The 20,039-nt window shown below is 36.4% G+C and overlaps 1 protein-coding gene across 1 annotated transcript in view; it reads left to right on the plus strand.

The window, feature by feature from the left end:
• Window positions 1–258: 258 nt before the first annotated feature.
• TFPI (tissue factor pathway inhibitor) overlaps window positions 259–20,039 on the plus strand; it is a 50,603-nt gene continuing 30,822 nt past the window's right edge. Inside the window, exons 1-7 of the mRNA XM_015867886.2 lie at window positions 259–326; window positions 1,037–1,088; window positions 2,186–2,312; window positions 12,135–12,195; window positions 18,336–18,426; window positions 19,272–19,442; window positions 19,739–19,890. The gene's annotated coding sequence lies outside the window, so the exon portion shown is untranslated. The remainder of the gene's footprint in view (window positions 327–1,036; window positions 1,089–2,185; window positions 2,313–12,134; window positions 12,196–18,335; window positions 18,427–19,271; window positions 19,443–19,738; window positions 19,891–20,039) is intronic.

Below are 20,039 nucleotides of genomic sequence, written 5' to 3' on the forward strand. Positions count from 1 at the left end.
AGTGTCAGTGTTGTGAACTGAGAAACCATTACGAAGAATAGCACTGAACATATTTATTTCCCTTTATACTCTAATCTAATCATCATGGTAAGCTCTGCACTTAAAAAAAAATACATTAAAAAAAAGTCTTTTATCCTGGGGCTTTTCAAGACGGCATTACTGAAACTTTATTAGCAAATAAGGTGGCTCTTAAATTTTACAGTGAGCCTGAGTTGCACAGCAGTCATCTTTTACTTCTATTTCCCCAGAAGTTTTCTACCAAGCTATTAACATGAAGACATGTTTTGTTACCATGGAGCAATGTGGATTTTCGGCTTGGAAATTAGGTATGCTGCTTTTTGAGTTTACTGCTTTTTTAAACAGTTTATCACTGTGATATGTCATGTTTTTAATAGAAGCAGAAAACCTGCTGTGCTGCAGCTATAATGCTGAAGGCTAGCATACACAGCTTTGCTGTTACAAGGTCATTTTGGGATTCATTTTATAGCTCTCCAGATACCCCCAGTTCCTAACAAGCATAAGTGAGCATACTAAGAATCTAAGTTGAATTCAGGGAAAATAAACCATTGGTAATTCCCTAGCTTCTTCAGAGGAGATTACTAATCCTCTCCGTATCATATAAGAAAACAAGAAAATGACATTCAAACACATCAGGAGGTTTAAATTAGCTATAAAAACTGATTGGCGATTTCATTTTCAGCGATCAGTATTAAGTAGAAAAATGCCTTACGCCATGGCTAAGTTACTATAGTAGCTGCCCTTTACACTACTGAAATAGGTATATGTCTACTTCATGTGGACAAGAATAATGTGGAGTTGTAGGTGTTTACTGGTATGATAATATAGTATTTAATACTGGGAATAGTACGAATGGATACATTTTATGTTTTTCAGAATCTGATTTATGGAGACTACGGGTCTGAGAGCTGTAGTTTTATGTGAAATGCAGGCTTCATGAAGAATGCAGTTATATACTTCATATGTGTCATGTGATGGCAAATAAATACTAACTCTGAATTTATTCTTTATGAGGCAGAGCTGTATGGAGTCCATAAGCAGAGGATTAGTGGTTATTGCTAAATTGAAAAGTGAGTATTAAGTGCTATAAATAAATTGGGAATCTATTTTTACTGCTGCATTAGTTGCACAAATGCTTTGACTTCATCTTTTCTGAATAGTACAGTTGTTGCCTTTAATATACTTGTCTTTTTTTTTTTTTTTTCCAGTACTTTCTATTCCCCTTACTCTTAGGAACAGCTTTGGAGTCCCTAGGACAGTACATTGTCTTCTGGCTAGATAAAAAGCTGAGAGCAGAGGTCTGGGACTGAAGGCAGTCTCCCCCTCATGCTGTGTTTTTTTTCTGGCTTTTGCACCTATTCTTTCTGCTTTCTAAGGTTAGTTGTTCACCCAGATGATTCCTTAGACTTCTCAAATAATTCTTACTGTAATTTTTACCAGTAAATGAGCTTGTCTACTCTATATCAATTATGCACCAGCTGTCACCCAAATGCTCCTACTGTCCTCAGATAACCCACTGTTTCCCTCCTAGATGCGGAGGTAGCACCTCCTGCTCAGAACATTCTGCTGTCTGCACAGCAGTGCCTCAGGGATTCCTGCCCAAATGCTCCTGCTGTCCCTGCTGAGGGAAGTCAGGGCTTCCTGCCCAAACCTTTCTGTTTTCCATGCTGACGTACCTCAGGGCTTCACTTGAGCTGTTCTGCTGTCCCTACTGAGGTAAACCAAGGCTTCCCACCCAAATATTTCTCCTGCCCTATCTGAGGTACCTTAAGGCTTCCCACTCAAAATGCTCAGGCACTTGCTGAGCCTGCCTTACTCTATATGCTGCCCTTATACATAGTTCAAAAATCTTATGTAGGCTCCTTGTTTCTTGTAATTTTCTTCAGGTTTTTCATCAAAATGAGCAGTGTGCTTCTGCTTTCATTTTCTCTTGCAGACACAAAGGTAGTCACTTGTTTATTTAAATGTGAGAATTTTTTTTTCAGGCTCTATAGTTGGTCCTCCTCTCAGGTTAAGGTGGTGCAGAAGTTGTGGGAGAATCTGCAAATAGCACAGTGCTCTGTCCTGCTTTTATAAAGTAAAATCAGTAGCATACCTGCATATCTGAATTTGTGTTAAGTTTTTGTTTTATTACTGTTTTTGTGTTTATTAAACTACTTTTCTACAGATTGCCTGCAGAGGAACAGCCCTGTTTTGCACTCAGCACATGGAGGAGAAGCTTTTTCTGTAATATAGAGAATGGAGCAGCTGGCCTGCAGAAGGAAGTTGAGGAGCCACCTGTGTGTGGTGTTCAGGTGAGAAATGAGAGCTGTGTGAAATGCTGGGAGCACTAGGTTTAACCTGCTGTACCCCCACAATGGTCTGCTGGCTGCCTGTTGTGACTTAACTGGTAAGTGTCGTACGTAAACAAGTTCTTAAGTAATTCAGAAGTATAGCTGATGCTGTTTTCTGGCAAGGAAACATGATTCTGTAACGTTGGGAGGAAATTATGAATGAAGTGATTTCAGAAACTTGTTGGTTGTGTTGTATCTTGTGGAAGTGACTTGTCTTCTTGAGGGAAGGGGGTGTAAACAGGAGCTCCAGCATCACAAAGTGCTCTTTGGATATCACAACTAGGAAATAGGTGCTGTGGGAGAGACAAAGGATGGTAAAGGTCAGACAGATCTGCTTTGTGTATCTCTAGATGTCATGGTGGCATATTGTGAATAAACTAGAGTGGCAGCAGTTGTTTGCTATATATGTAAACTGTCTTAATTCCTAAAGAACAAATGCTTTTATTTTCACTGGGCCTGCTTTGAACATGTAAACGCCTTTTAAAATTTAGTGAATTATGGGGAAAAAAACAATAAAAGAATAATAATAAATGGGATGGATATGAAAACAATTTTAAATATATTGAGAAGAGCTTTTGTTGAGTATAAATAAAATTCTGTGTTGGTAAATGCAATAATGTTCTGATCTCAGTCTGGGCTAATGGCAGGTGGCAGAGTAGCTGAAACCTTTAATGATGTTCTCAGGTGCCGCTTCATAAGTAGTTTTATGAGGGGGAAGTATTTTGTTATCTAGACCATGTGACCAAGATATTAGTACTAAAAGCATTAAGGAAAACTCTGCTCAGATATGGGTAAGCATCGTAATGGAACAGCAGGAGGAGAGGACTTAACTAATTGCGAGACTGGTAGTGAAACGTCTGTGGATTTTTGATATGCGTTACAAGGTTCAAGATTCATTTCTGTGGCTCCAGTAGATGCTGAGGTAGGATGGAAGCCCTTTCCCTTCCAGGCTAGCCTGTGAATGTCACAGCTTTTAAACTTTGTCTTTTATTTTGTACTTAATTAAGGTGGAAAGGCAGACTGATGGAAGCACAGCTTCCATCTTCTACCAGCTTCTACTAAATGCTATGATGGAATTTGATAGTTAAGTTGTATAGATCTTGTAGAATCATAAAATCCTTAGAGTTGGAAGGGACCTCTGAAGGCCATTTAGAACAACTCCCCTGCAATGAACAGGCAGCTATATTTCTAGCAGAATCTTCTAGGCAGAGTTATTAAACTATAAGTATTGCATGGTGTTTTTAACTTTGTTTCACCTGCCTCTCTAGGAAAAGAACAAGCAGCAGAAACAGTATACATTTCTCTATGCTGATTATAAATAAATAAAGTAAAAATAAAAGAAATAATAAGAAAATTGTATCAATTGCTGGGTCTCTTTTGGCTGATCCTCTGCATCTGTCACCCTTGATGGTGTTTTCTTTAGCTGCAATGATAAATTGCAATGATAAAGCTTTGCCATTTCAGGTATTGCGACCTGTGTCTCATGGTTTGTGAAGAGACTCCTAACATCAGTCTGAGAGTAGCATATTACATAGTGTTAAATCCTCCTACCTTGAGCCTGTATGAATATACATAATGTTTGTATTTGGCTAAATAATTCTGTGTTGAACTGTGCCATTTTTGTTCCACAGCTGGTTACTAGAGTAGTTAAACTTAGTAAAGAATTTATTTTCAAATCTTGCGTTCTGAAAAGTAGGCGTGATTTTTTTCATGCCTTGATTTTCATAAACCTGTTTTGGTGTTCCCCAACCTAAGTGGTGTGCTTTTAACCCCAAAATATCTGGCCTTTATGTGTATCCCTTGATACATGGTGCTGGTGGATGGTAGGATACACAGTAGACAGCAACATACCCTTGCAGCCCAGTAAGCCAACTGTATCCTGGGCTGCATCGAGAGAAGCATTTATGTAGATCTAAATAATTAGTATGAGTAATGTTTGTGTTTAATATAGTTCAGACCCCATTTCTACTGTTCTACAATATAGTAATTGTTTCACTCATTACCCTTCTTTTTCAATTGCTTTACATAAAGCTGCCATCTAGGCCACCAGCTTTGACCTTCCATCTGTGACTGACTGGAGTCTCTGCCAGGCTTACTACTACTGACATGCTGCTTGTACTTCAAATTCAATGAACTGTGACAGGCCAAGCTGAAACATTGGCATGACTTTTTTTTTTTTTTCCTCAGCAAAATAGGAATTGGGAGGACCCATATCATATATATATATATATATATATATTTTTTTTTCTGAACAGTAACAAACAATCCTTCATTGGTACGTATGCTAGGGCAAAACCAACCAATATGTGTTTGGGGAAAGTATTGATTGTCCTAAGAAGACAATCAAAAATCTAAGAAGAAATAGAATTATATGATAAATACATTTTAAGGGAGAATTGCAGCTTAGAGAGGAGGCAAAAATAAGTCAAGAGCAGTCTTTGAAACAGGTGTTTTAACAAGATTAACATGACTGCATTCAGGACCCACCAGGTAGGCATCCCAGGTATTTTTGTGTCTGAAATTGCATTGTTGGCTTGAGGCTGTGTTTCCTTCATGTTTTAAGCCAATCTGACTTGCTTTGTCCGGCTGAATGCTCCCATGCTGTATGCTTTTATGGGGTGCTGTGTATTTATCCTCACTGCTTTGTATTGTCCGAGGGAGCTGAAAAGGCAGTCAGCTAAATTTACAGAGTACTTCAGTTCTACTTCAAGAGGAGGAATAAGAGAAACTCAGCTGGGGATATGTGATGTGCAACAAGCAAACACAACAGTGAGGTGGAGGGACCCTGTGTGTATCTTCTGTAGTTTTCTTTAGATAAATTTGAGGTATGTGTCTTCTGTAGTTATACCTAATTGATTACATAAGGAACTATTTGTGTAAACATCTGGTAAGTTTCCCTAAGGTGTAGTTTGAAAGCAGTCATCTGAGGCGTTTCAGCTTGTAGCTCTATCAACAAATGGAGCTGTGGAGCTCAGTGTTTTAGTTATTCATCACTGATAACATTAGCAGACTAAAGGGTCAAATAGACATTTAATATGTTGTCAGCTTTGCACTCAGTGAAGCGTTAACTTTAGCTTTTGCACTGCTTGTAGGAGGACAACGATGTGTGTTTCAACTGTAATTAGATGTAAAATAAGATTATTTTTTTTTAGTGCCTTTCAAATTTTTTTATAGTGGTTGCTGAGGATTTGCAAGGTTGGAAATTATATATTTAACTGAAGTTAAAAGGAGAGCCACAGTGCATTGTGAAATAAGGTAACCAAAGGAAAAGTTGCTGTTGTGTTGGAGCTGATACCGCAACTCAGTCTCACTTAGAAAGGGAGAGCCTGTTCTGCTCTTCTCCTTTCTTCCCTCATGCAGTTGTCTGGATAAGTGTTCACCTCCCTTTTCCATGAACAAACTTGTGAATCCCTTTGCTGAGTGTTGTTGAATGGAGCACGAAAGCCAAAGGAGCAGATGAGTTGATGTAAAATAAGGGTGTGATGGCTGGGAGGAGAAGAAGAAAGGGAGGAGGCAGGGAGAGAGCAGGTCCGTCTTTTGGAAATGAAGTGGCCTGTAAGATATATTTTAGCTGTGCATTACAATATCCCCTGGAAGAAAAAAATACATTAAGGCATTGGAATGAAAAAAGAGTAGATAGTTGCACAAAGGAAGATAAACCTTGTTCAGACTGAAATAATGGTGCCTCAACCAAAAAGTGTCATGTCCTGCGGTGTGAGCAAGGTGAGCGTGGCAGGTCTGGGGATGGCAACCAGTCAGATGAGAGTCCAGATCATTGGGCAAGTCTGTGTAATGAAGCAGGTCTGAGATCAGACTGGGAAACTGAGTAAGCTTAGATGGGTTTGATTAGTTCAAGAGAAGGTAACCAGGGTTAGGCACAGCTCTGGGCAAAAACACTAGGCAAAAGTTCCGTAATGGTGTGGTGGGGTTTAGGTTGAGATAAGTCAGTTTATGGACCAGGGTCTTGAGCAGTGAATGGAAACTGGTATAGTCACAGCACTGTAGCAGTGTTGATTTCCCAGCAGCAGTATGCGATTGGTTCTGAGAAATTTTGAAGCCCTGTGTCAACAAAACTGTGATCTTGACTTTGTTTTTTGACAACATGAAGAGCCAGGCTTAAAATCCAGGCTCTGACCTATGCGCAGCATACAGTAGGATTGATAATTTACCTCAATACTTTCCGGTGCAAAACAGTTTTAAGGTACGTTGAAAAAGAAGGTAGTAAATGAAATAATATATCTGAGCTGTCTTGCTGTGGGAATTTGACAAATGGGAATGCTAGTTCTTCTATAATTGGAAAAAAGCAGTGGGAGATTAGGTAAGTTTCCGCTTCGGTGCTGTTACTTGGTTGTAGTTACTTCCTTGTTTCTCCCCAGCTGCTCAGATGAATGGCTATGTATAGTCCAGGTGTTTTCTTCTCCCACCCCAAAATATATTGAGAAGTGCAAAAAGGGGCGCCCTGTTCAAGATAACTAGGATGCTAAGAATGGGCTAAACAAGGAATAGAGGTTTATTTAAAGTGTGATACTTGAAGTAGGAGTCAGGAAAAGGATAGTTTATAAACAGCTAAGTAAGCCAGTAATGAAGTTTACCCTAAATCTCTCAAGATGCACTTTGGAACCCTGGGGAGGTACGTAGCTATTACAGATTGTCAAGTGTTCTGAGGTTTAGTGGTTTGGGGCCTCTTCTGTTGTTCATTCCATCTAATAGCTGTTGGTGTTGCATTGTTGTTTGTTTGTTTTGAGATACTGTTCTTAGTTTTAGGGCCAGTTTTTGCACTTGGCCACTTAGGGAACATGTAGCTGTCAGCTCAGAGCTGGTTTATATTTTCAAGTGATAAAAGGCGTTATTGAACCACATTTCCAACCTATATAAATTAACATTGATTTTCATTAATTTCCATGCATAACAGAAGAGACAAACTGATTTATATTGGTCTCATTTTCATACAGCTGGCTTTTAGAGATGACCAGACTTGCCTGGCTATTTACACTGGTTTTTAGAATATACCATTTAAATAAAATAGCAAGGGAGAAATGGGGCATATTGAGAAATATAATGACATTAATTCAATTTGATGCAAGTAAAGCTGTGCAGACTGAAGTAAAGATTTCCTAACACTCAAGGAGAGTTGTTCACGCAATTTCAAACTTGCTATGTTCTATTACCATCAAAAAATGTAGATGCAGTGATTTATATCCTACTACATGGCTGTACCAAGTTCACAAATATAATTTCACGCTGTTTCTTGTAGAAAAACTGTAGTGCTGTTAATAACAGTTATTTATTTTCTTCCTTAAAATATTTTTCTTATGTTTAATGACTTTCAAAGGCTGAATTCAGCTTGGAAATTAGATGTCAAGTGTTATTATTACAGGAAATAGCTCAAACTATGATGTTTTCCATACAGTATACACATAATTGTGAATGTTTCAGAATGTTTTCTGTAAATAGTCCTACCATGGAATTATTTTATGTTGATTCTGAATCCAGAAAGTAAGGACTCATGTGCAATTGATTAATATGTTACTGTATGTTAATAATCCCTGGCACAGATTTTGTTCTTTGCATTATGTTTATGGAGAAGTAAGTTAGCACTGTTTTATTCCAGTGATCTGGGCTGAGGGCCCTGAGAGCTATTATTAGTAGCTACATTGTCGTAGTTTATACTCAGAGGTGAAATTTGTGTTGATCAGGATGTCCTCCTTTGGACACGCTCCAGCTGGCCTACGTCTCTCCTGTACCAGGGATTCCACATCTGGATGTAGTAGTCCAGGTGAGGCCTCACCAGAGCAGAGAAGCAGAATCACCTCTCTTAACCTGATGGCCATGCTTCTTTTGATGCAGGTTTCAATGGTTTTAAATGAAAAGAGGGGAGACTTAGACTGAATGTAATTTTTTTTTTTTTTTTTTTTTTTTTTTTACCATAGGGGTGGTGAGGCACTGGAAGATGTTGCGAAGAGAAGTGGTGGATGCCACATTCTTGGAGATAGTCAAGGTCATACTGTGTATGGGGTTCTGAGCACTCTGATTTAGCTGTAGTTTTCCTGTAGTTTTCCCTGTTTTGGGGAGTTGGGCTACATGACCTTTAAAGGTACTTCAAACTCATGAATTTCTATGGTTTTATGATTGTGTCATATCTATGACAGCTAAATTTTCAGTTTATCTTTTTGTTATCGAGCTTTTAAAACAATTTCAAATTACCCTGTTAATTTGCACTATAAGTCTTGGAAATGGAGCTGTAAGGCATGGCATTGCAACGAACACCTGAGGAAAGATAGCACCAAGAATAAACTTGAATTTGATTGCTGAGTCAGCTGTTCGTCACATCTGCTACTTTCCTCACATCAGGTCTGCTTAACTTTGTTGCTTTGTTGCAGAATTACTTTGTCATTTTCTAAAGAAACAGTTGTGTTTCATCGCCACCTACAGGTATTTAAAGGAAGTGTATTCAAATCTGTGATGTGGGTCAGCAAATCTCATAGACTTAATTATATTGCTGCTGCTTCAAATGGATACCTTCTGCTTTAATTCTTAAGTGATATAAATTCTTATCATGGGTATATTCTCAATAAAATGTTAAACTTTAATAAGAAGGTCTTTTTTGATCAAAGGCTGTTTCATGATAGATTATCTCCGTTTGTTAAGTAAATCCACATTTTAATAATGTTTTTGTTTTTTTTTTTTTACAAAATTCACATCTTTTGATGACTTTGATGCTTGTTTATCTTTTTCTAGGCAAGATTTAAGACTCTTGAAGAGAGAGAAGTTAAGGAGAGATTACTTTTTCCAAGAACAATGTTAATAACATTATGATATATAGCAGTTGTACAAAGCTTTTAAATTCCTTTGACATTTCTTCTAATTTTTTTTTAAGAGCTGTATTTCCTTTTTTTGTTAAGCTGTTTAACTGTATGTGTATTGAGATATAGTGTAGTGTTTGAAATCAGAATGTTTACAAAATACTGTGTTCAGTATCTTCTAATACAGCAGTCTTATGACTTAAGATTTATTCTGAGGAATCTATAATGGCTCTGACATTATAATTATTTTAGTCTGTCTTTCCTGTGTTTCTATGGAGTCTACATCCAAATGGAAACTTGTAAAGACATGAATATACTTCTCTTTTCACTTTCTGTAATTGCTTAGTTTCTCTTCAGTATTTTACTTCAACCCAGATAGAATGTATATGAAAAAATTACAGTCTTTTTTATTGTGTCCTATCAGCCTCATCTTATCCATTAATAATGGGGAAATACACTCTGTCATTGAACTACCATTCACTGAATATAATTTTGGGGCTGGAGTAAATTGAATTTGTCCCATATACCAGGTTCAGGCAATTCTGCTACTTTAGCAGTTGACATCTGAAGGCTTTTTCCTTAGTCATGCATATAAAAATGCAGAAGGAAGTCCTAGATGCAACTTTTTTTTTAAGCATATTTTTGACTTTGTTCAGCATAGTTTGGTTAGAAGAGCTTGAAAAATGATTTCTGATAGTACTAGTAGCTCCACTTGTGGTACTCCTGTGAGCTTGTGTTATTAGCCAGTTATTGGCTGTGGAGTGAGTAGAGAAGAAAAGATGAGACACATAAAGTATCTCATTCTATTTTCAGTGGAAGTTGTGTCAGTTAATTGTTAATTGTAATTATATAATGTTAATTGTAATAAAAATAAGGAAGAAATACATTTTAGCTGAATGAATAACACAGCTACCTTTTTGGGAACCAAGGATAGTATATTCTTTTTAGAAACAAGATCCACATGCTGAGGATAATTAACCACCAGATGTATTTGTGACAGCATGCTGTACATACACTCTTTGTGGTTTTTATATCTGTAAATCAAATCAGAATTTAAATATCATATGGCCAGTAATTGAATTGAGTGAGAGAGTTAAAGAATTCTATGGTTGGAACCACATAAAAGGTCTAATTAGATGGTCAAAATGGTTTATTTGTCTGCTAACATCTATTAGTCATGAAGCAACCTTTTGGATTTTTCCTTGGAGGGCTGAAGAGGAAATGAAATATGTAATGCGTAGTTTGATTTCAAAGTAGAGGAAATACACTCTGGATAATTTAAGCATGTCAGGTTTTTTTAAGTAAACAAAATGAAAGAATTCATAAAGCCTTTTAACAGTGGGAGGTCATTTAGCTTCAAGCCTGGGTCTGGAATGTAATCTATGAAAGCTATAGTTTAATGGGATTTGAGAGCTCACTCTTCTATTCCATGTAGGTGAGGAAAGCTTTTATTGGTTTCATGGTGCAAAGCCAATTTTTTAGTTTTTTTGCTCAGGAAACAGTGAGATTGAAGATTTGGCAGGTTGCTCTAGATAAAGCCATATCCTTATATTTTGCAGGGTTAAATTTTGCTCACTTGCTCGTCCATCAGTAAGGATTTTTCACATGCATCTGTAATGTTTTATCACCTCCCTTTTGATTATTTTGTTATAGCAGGAAGTTAAGACAGACAATATAATATTATTACACATTTGTGTATATTATCTGCTGGAGAGGAAATTAAGTGACTTCAGCAATAATGGCAGTGTTGTTTTAGTGAATGTAATGACAGTGGAATGGGAATGTGAGATTATCACATTGTTGATACGATCCATTTAAAAAATAAATAAATAAAAAAGAAGGGAACAAACAAACAAAAACAAAAGATGAGGAGGAATAAAACTCCAGGGAGGATTTTTTCCACTATCTCCATGTTTTTGAAGCAGGCAGTCCCTCTTGGCATTTTCTGTCTACTGATGTCATCTCATTGCTTTAAATAACATGCAGGTTTCTACAGCTTTTGAAAATTTGAGTAGTAACTTGGTTTGATGTTCTGCGTCTTTCACTTCTTTTGGAAAAAGATGTTCTGAAGCTTAAAAAAATCAAAATATGGTACAGCTGAAAATACAAGTTAACTGTGGAAGTGTTGCTATTATTCGCATTGCTTTTTCTTCAGATTGGAAAGCTAAAAGAATAAACCTTGAGTAATGTGCTTTGTATTTTGCTCAATACTGTAGAATACTAAGAACCACGGTTTGCTAATGTGCTTTCTAAGCTTTCTATATGACACATACATGTAGGTTTGGGGGACCACTTTCTTGAAGGCTTTAAATGATAGGAGTCACTCAAAACATTTTCTCAGCCCAGTTATGCGCATCTCAATTGTAGTTTCCTGTATCAGTGCTTACTTTTTTCACTTTTATTTAAAGTATTTGAAGAACTTTTACTTACCTTCTGACACACATGGCACAGTACCATTTCTGAGTTGGGAGAGGTGTTTGAAGGGAATCTTCCTGCCATCTCTGCACTATAATTTGTGCTGTTTTTTTGTTTTTTTTTGTTTTTGTTTTTTTCTATTTATAAATACAGTTTAGGTGGTATGTCATGTTACTTGTCAAACTCATGGTAGTATTGAAATGAAATGCTCACAGCTCTAAGGCATACTCTGTAACAATTTATAATCTCTCTTTAAATCATATGCTGAAATGAACATTGTATGGAAACTGTATAACTGACTATTCATGTATTTTAGAAGGTTTGTGTGTGTTATTTCTTAAAGTACTTAAGATTTCTGGGAATGGAAGTTTCCATTCTTGAACAAGTTTTCTTGTTATGAATTAGCATTATTTTCCAATGTAATTTGGGTAAATAAAAAGCTAGCATTACTTAAAATGATCCATGACATATGGACAATAAAGGAAGGCTGATTAAATTGGGGGGAAAAAATAGAGAAGGAAAAGGGAAAAGGCTTGAATTAACTGATAGTTTATCACTTTTGCAGGTATCAAGGGCTTTACATGTAATTCAAACTCATTACTTTGCTCTGGAGATCCAGTGAAACAGTAAGTAAATCCTGACGTTACCAGCATTAATTACATTTTAATAAGAAAATTACATTCTAGGCACACAATCTGAAATGCAGATTAAACTCTGCAAGCTGGCATTTTGCAGCTAAGATCTATCAAATAATAATGATAAAAGACAGACTGTGCAAAAAATATGTCCTGTTGATGTGGGCTGGAAGAAACTCTTTGTGTTTCTGCCATAATTTTCTCTCCTGAAGAGCTACTTTAATTCCAGTTCCAAATATTCCGGATAATATTTTTAGGCTTGTTATTGTCTGTAAGGTTTATGAACTTCACTTCATATGTTACTTTCAATGTGTTTTTGTCAGCTTGTTGAAAAATTATTGACTTGACATTTAGAATTACTCAAGCATAATGTAAAAATTATACTGCAACACCCTTCAAAACTACTGTAACCCCATTGTTTTCTAAGCCCACTGGTTTCAATTTTACTTACTAATCCAATGACAGCTGCTACTGTGTTGCTTGCTCCCTAATGTGCTGCTGTTAAACTGGTTTAACATACTGTATTATCTATTCTTCAATTTTCTTAAAAAGATCTGGATTTCCTTGGTCTCTTGATTCAACCACGTGATTTTTTTCATGTGTGTTGCTAGTTTTATTTGTGTATGTGGGGAACGTAAACTATAAGGGTTTTTTTTGTTTGTTTGTTTTTTTTCCATGTCTTTATCTTGAATGGATAAGAGGAAAGAAGAGTTTACTCTTCACAGTTAAATGCTGTAGTTGGTAGTTAGGGAAGCTGTCAAACTGTAAAAACAATTATACTTTTTAATATGAGCAAGATTAATGCCAGGAAATATGAGAAAACATCACAGCAGAACTTCTTGTTTTATAGCATGAGATATTAAGACATAATAGGTATTTCCTGCAGCATATATAACAGATGATTTATTTTAGAGAGAGATTACTTTGTGCTGCTGTTTGTTACTGTGTAGAGCTTTATTTGTTCTTTGGATAAAAGGTTTAAATATAAATGTTATTTGAACTTCTGTCAAAATGTCAGGTTTGGAAAACAGTTACAAAGAACGGATAAAGGAAGAACCATAAAAACACGTGAGCTGGTAAATATTCCCTAACCTCTACAAGAAGAATTAACATCTGTTACTCAGTGTGCCTTTCTAATTTTTTATGGGATGAATACAAAGTCTGATGCAGCGGATTTTGTGGCTTGAGGGCACATGGCAATGCGACAGCTAAATCATCCCTCTGGCACCGAGACCAAAAAGAGCAGTTAGTCACCAGCAAGACTTTATGACACTTCCTAAATTGAAACCAGAAATACTGTTTTTCATCAAACTCTCTGATACCTGGTTCAGAACAGATATTGTTTTAAATAGAGTAGGACAAGTCTGACTGGGGAGCCTGTGTCTGATCTGACCTAGGTTTTGAAGCCTGTATGGTAGTGCAGGAGTGAGGCAAATATCTTGGGGTCTTGGTCGTAAAATAGTCTGATCCTCTCATTAAATGTCTCAGAATTGATGATTCAATAGTACTGATTCAGTTTAATGGTTGTGTGTTGAGAATGTGGTTCTGCATAAATAGCCAGCTGTGTTAGAACACTGTTCAAGTATCATACAATCACAGAACCACAGGGATTGGAAGGGATCTCTAGATAACACCAGTTCCAATCCCCACTCTTAAAACAGGTTCCGTACAGTAGATTACAAAGGGAAATGTCTGGGTGAGTGTTGAGTATCTCCAAAGAAGGAGTTTCCACAGGCAATTAGGGAGTGTGGACTTGGCTCTCTGCTCGGCATTGCTGAAATAGAATGCTTATGTTTTGTGCAGTCTGGTGGAGTTTGTGGAAGTTAACAATGTATTACTCCGCTGAAAAAATGTGTAGAATTCTATAGTTGTTCAGTCCTGTGTCAGTATCAGTGTCTCTTTTCATTTGCTTCAGCCCTTTGTTGCACAGGCATTATCGAATTCCTTGGTTGTCATGCTGCTCTTACTAGGCATGCAGGAAGCAGTGGGTGTGTTCTCCCTCTGCCTGGTGAAAACTGACCAGCTTTGCTGAAGACAGCTTCCATTTGTACTACATATTGTCTATGTGCAAAATTGCTTCTTAATGACTGACTTTTCGTATTACATACTGATTGTCTGTGGTGCAATTGTTAACTTTTAGGTCTTGTTCATGCAAAGTAGAACTATGCTAAACTTTCACAGAATCAAATAATAATGATAGGTTAACTTCTTAATTCCTCAGTGGTGCTTTACTTTATACTTTCCTGATATCATTGTTTAATTCTTTATTTTCTTTTCTGATTTTTATTATTTTTTCTTAGAAGACTTTATTTTCACAACTAGCTTTACCTCACAGGTTTCTCTTTGGCACAGTTTACGGAAACACTTCAATAGTATGTTTAGTATTAGTATGTGTGGTTCCAAGAAGATACTGCATGTAAGGATAAAAAAAACAACAAACATCAACAACACAAAAAACACTTATTAAGCAAATACTATAAAATCCTGATGTTAGTGACTTGCATAGAATACTAACTATGCGCTGAAATAGGCCAAAACTGGGGCATACCTATCTTCACACCCCTAGTGACTGATCTACTTTTCAGTGTAGTGGACCTAAAATCTGCTAGAGCCAGGCAGCTGCAGAGATTGGCCGGGTGCTGAAGTTTCCCCATGCTTGTGAGGTGGTAAATATTCAGAGTTCCACTGCATTCCACTGCAACTCCTCTTATTTTGGAGGAAAAGAGATGCTCTCACAGGTACCTAGTGTAACACTAGAGTTTTGGTGCGGTTCTTTTGTATTATATATACTTTACCAAAAAAATATGTATTCTGTGGACAAGTGACTGTTTTTTCTGTAGCTGTAGAAGAGTACCACGCATAGGAAATGCTTGCTTTGTCACAGTTGAGATACATTTTAAAACAAATCGGGTGGTTTGTTTTTTTTGTAAAAATCTTTTGGGAAGTAAAAGTATCTAAACTCTGTGTGTATCAGATGGACACTGAGTAATTAAGTTACAACTTCTGTCCTGGTCCTGTATTTATCCTACACTTAAGTAACCTGTACTGCCTCTTAAACCTGAGTTGCATATCTTCTAACAGAGCAGGGTTTCATTGCTGTAATGATAAAGCTACACTGATTAGACTCTATTTTCAAGTCGATTTTGAAATAAAAGCTAGGCAGGTGTTTTTTTGTTTTTGTTTTTTTTCCTTGACACTTTGAAAGTATTAACGTAAGGAAAAATGTCCTTTTGCAAGCTAGAAAGAAAATTCCAAGCTGATTGTTCTCTGTACAGTGAGGCTGCCTTCTTCAGAGCTGCACTGCCTTTCTTTGTTTCCAGAGGCATGGAAAGTAGGTTAGTATGCACTGATGAAGGGAAAAAATACACTTTTTTCCACTTTATCTCTCAGTGAAAACTACCAGCAAAGTCACAAATGCTTCTCCAAAATAATTAGCAGGTAATCAAATTAAATATTGTGAAGTATAGTGTTTTCCACCAGACGGCAGGTATCAGTCACCGACAAACTAACAGTTTGCTGTTAAGTACATGCCCTATGATATGCTCAATACCCAGGCAAATCAAATATGTAATTGATTAGTCATTGCCTCCTTAATTCCATAAGCAGAAAAAAACTGGTAGCCCATTATTAAAGCAGATATTTGGCTAATCATTTTTCTGTAGTCTCCTGTAAGTGAAAGAGATAGCTGAGGAAGATTTTATAAGGAAATCAAATGTGTATAATCCCTGTAAAAATCTAAGGACCTTACTTAGATGATGCATATATACACATGATACGTAGGCTAAGTTTAGTAAAAGACAGTTTAGTTTTGGGGGAAAAAAAGGCATGCTTACTGAGAGGTAAAATGTTACCTAATTTATCATGAATATTTTTATTTCCAAACATACATCTAAAAATCTCTGTAGGGGTCCATCTTTAAATCAGTGCTTCTCTTGCTTTGGGCAATTGCAACTTTTCTGGGTTATTTTTTCCTTCATTCCAGCTGGCCTGTCCACCTGCTTGCTGTTTGTGTCCAAAAAGCACAGTTCAAAAGCGAGTGAGATTTTTTTAAACAACAGAGCACAAGTCATGACAGTGCCTGTGTTCTTGTTTGGAGAATTTTGACACAACCTGACAATAAATTGTATGCAGACCTGTGTCACTGAATAAACTATTGGGCTTCATGTTGAGAAACAAAGTCATAATAGAGGTGTAGAAGGAAAGAAAAATTAAATTGTAGGTGTTCCTGTGCATGTATTCATGAACTATTATTTTCCTCGTGAATGACGTATTACTCAGAAAGATTCTTTGCCTTGTTTTTCTCATTAAATTTGACCTTATCTGAACCACGCTAAAAGAAATGAAGTGAACCTTGTATTTTAAAGAATACCCTTGACCTGTTTGAATGAATATACATCATCTTGAATACCTATCTGAACTAGTCCTGAAAAAAACTTCATTTTTCTTATCTGTAGCTTCAGCATTTGAAGAATTATAACACCATTCTGTGTCTGTCCTATTCAAGTTCTTTTTATTGATTATATGTCAGTGCTTCAACTTCTCTTTTGCTAGTTTATCATTAAAGGAATAAAAATGAGAGGGAAGCTTGCAATTTGGCGTGCTTCAGATTGAATTATCAGTCTTTCTAGTTCGTCGTCCTGATAAATGAAGTGGATAGAGTAGTGCAGTTACAAGATTCCTGTGCTTAGGTGCAAATAACTATCACTTCATTCCCTTCTGCAGAACACAAAAAATGCTTCTGAGAATGATTTGTACTAAAAAAGTTTTCTCTCCTGATTATGTAGGAAACGCAACCCAGTCCTTGCAATGCTTCATGGTCTGCAGACCCATGACATCCTTCTGTTCCAAGTAAAGGAATGTTCTGTAGTTTCTGTAGTTTTCTAGATAATAATGTGTTGAGTTCTTCATGTTCAGTATCTTGGAACAGTGCTCTTCCCACTGCTTATCTGGCACTTCCAGTCAATACTGAAACCTGAAAGTACCAAGGCTGCATGAATAGAAACAGACATTTAAAAATGGTGGTTAACAAAGTCATTCATACTCAGAAGAAATCACAGCTTGTGAGTGAAATGTATGATGTAGCCTTTTTTCTCTGAATATTAATTGAAACATGCACACAAAAAAAGATCTTTTTATCTCCTAATATTTGCTTACCTCACTCCTGTGTATCTTTTAACTTATGAGAACTAGAGCAGGAGAACTACTTGAGTTCTCTATTACTTGAATTTTTGACTTATGTGATGTGAGTATAGGCTTTATTTACAGTGTCATTGCTATGATTTTCCTTTGAAACAGCGGATTGTAAATCCTTGTAAACACAGTGTTGAGGTTACATACTCAGTCATGAAGATTGTCTATGTATTAACACTGAATGGCAAAGCCTGCTCAAAGTATATTATGGTTGTAAATAGACACTGCCTTACTGGATAGCAATTTTTTTTCTCTTTAGGTTATTCATAGGCAGCTGAAACAGCAAAGAAAGCAACTAGCTTGTAAGAACCTTGATTTGTAGATCTTGTGTGTGATTACAATACAATTTGGCTTCCTGCCCTCCTAACCTCATATCACATAGTTACTACTATCTCAGGTAGGAAATCCAGGTCTCTGATTGGACTTAGACTATCCTTGTAAGGCATTCTTTCTAGATTCAGTAGTTTATTTAGTCATGATCAGAACTGTTTATTCAGTGTATGTTCAGATACTGAGAGGAATTGCTTCATTATTTGTATTACTGCACATAGTTTGTATTAAGAGCTTGCTTGAAAACTAAGTGCAAGCAATAGAATGTATGAAGATTATTCTGTGAAATAAATGTGTATGCTTGCATTAGAATAGTCATCCAGTTTGTTACAGCTGACTACGTATTACAGTATCTTGGCTTTGGATGTTTTTTTGTTTTTTTACCCTGAAGCATAAAGAAGCAAAAAATATGACCCCCGCTCTTCCACATGCTGTAAAGAAATCAAACAAGCTGTCAGGTTTCTGTCAGAATCTAGAAGAGATTTGTATGGTATTGGTAAGAAATTGTGGAGGATCAAATAGAAATACAGAGTAATACTAATCTTCTTTTCCCAACATCACCTAAGCTTTATAAAAAATCCTTCTTCTTTACAAGTTTTCTTATTCAAAAGGTCTAATTCAGCAAATGTGGATGGAGACTTCAACTCTTGATCAAGTTTCACTACATTCTCACAAAATTAGTACCAAAAGGAAATCTGATGGGTAAGTAATGTAGTGCATGTAGGTTTTGTTTGGAGAGGTGTACAAAAATGTGATGATGGGTTTTGACTTTGTATTGTCTTTTGTAGCGATTATGAAAAAGCTTTTAATGTGAATGTAGTGTTTCGGTGGGAGATGTTTGTCATTTATAACAATTCCTCAACTAGCTAGTAATTTACAGAAATTCAATTTGATGTTTTCTTTAGAAACCACATGAATTTCCACATCTTAAATAGAACTTCTCTGAGAACAGCTGTGTTTATATATGTTTTACAAAGGATGTACTGCAAAAAATCTTATTTTGTCTTGTTATTGATACAGCATCGTTCTGTTGTCAATATAATGACGCTCCGTTAACCTTCAGCAGATGGCACTCATTTTGCTAACATTACTAATCTGACTTTTCCTCTGTTAGTTCAATTAGTGAATATTTCACTTGAACTGGCTGGCATTTGTTTATTCATTACTGTTACAAAATTTTTATGGTTAGATTTTCATTTGATTCATTCATCTAGTTACTGATCAATATACTTTTCTTTATGAAAGACAAATGCAGTATTAAGTACAGTTTGTTAGATTCCTATGAAATATTGTCCTGCTTTGTAAAAATACTTCCTTCTTGCAGTATTTCAACTCATGTGTTTTTGAGATAAGTGCATGCTTAAGAGATTTTGGCTGGTCAGCGTCCCAGATGTTTACTCTTCATTTTGAAAAAATTAAGTCCAAATGGAAAACTCTCATGAATAGCTTTATTTTCCATTTCCTGTCTCTTGAGACAAGCAATATTGCAAAAGATCTTTTTAAAGTTTTTGATTTTTGTTGGTGCACCATGGAACTGTTTCTCATAGGAAGTGCGTTGAACTCTGTATATTAGTTGAAGTCACTTCTCTGCCAAAGAATGGAGCTGCTGACTGCAGCTGGAAATCCTGTGAAGCTGCCAGTACTTCATGGTTTCTGCGCAAAGCTGTTAATTGGTCCAGCCTGTGACTTAGTGAATCACCTCTGAACTTCATCTTCTGGTATGTAACAAAATACGAAGATGTGAAATATTGTGGATTTCTAGATGCTCATGGGTGAGGTTGCATTATAAACTATTTTTTTGTAAATTTTCATTGGAAATATTCTGATTTTCTGTTTACATACTTGGTTTATCTCATAGGAATTTTTTATCCATTGTTCTTTTCATTACCTGTCTCTTCAGAATAGTAACTGACATTTAGACCTCATATCCATGTTTAATCTGCTCCTAATATATTACTTATTTTCACTTGCTGGCAAAAATATTAATACTGGGAAACTGTGATTTTGCTCTCAGTGCTAGGTAGCATGAACTTTGCTGAAGATGGATTGGTGTTCTGTTACCTGAGAAACACTGATTGTCCTTGGCTTCAAGGAGAGTATGAGCACAGGACAGACAATTGTTCTCTGCCTTCTAGGAGTTACAGTTGCCATGTCAATAATCCTCTGGTAAGTAGGTGCAATGCAGTAGGATTGTCTCACAGGAGGAATTGGCTGTTTTCAGTAGTCTGCTTCCTTCTTGTGACAGCGCCTCAGGAGCTTGTTAGGCTCAGCTATGTTTTCTAAGCAGCTGAAGACAGTTAAGATGTATGCAGCAT

Source organism: Coturnix japonica, chromosome 7 (genome assembly GCF_001577835.2).
Source record: "Coturnix japonica isolate 7356 chromosome 7, Coturnix japonica 2.1, whole genome shotgun sequence".
Lineage (NCBI taxonomy): Eukaryota > Metazoa > Chordata > Aves > Galliformes > Phasianidae > Coturnix > Coturnix japonica.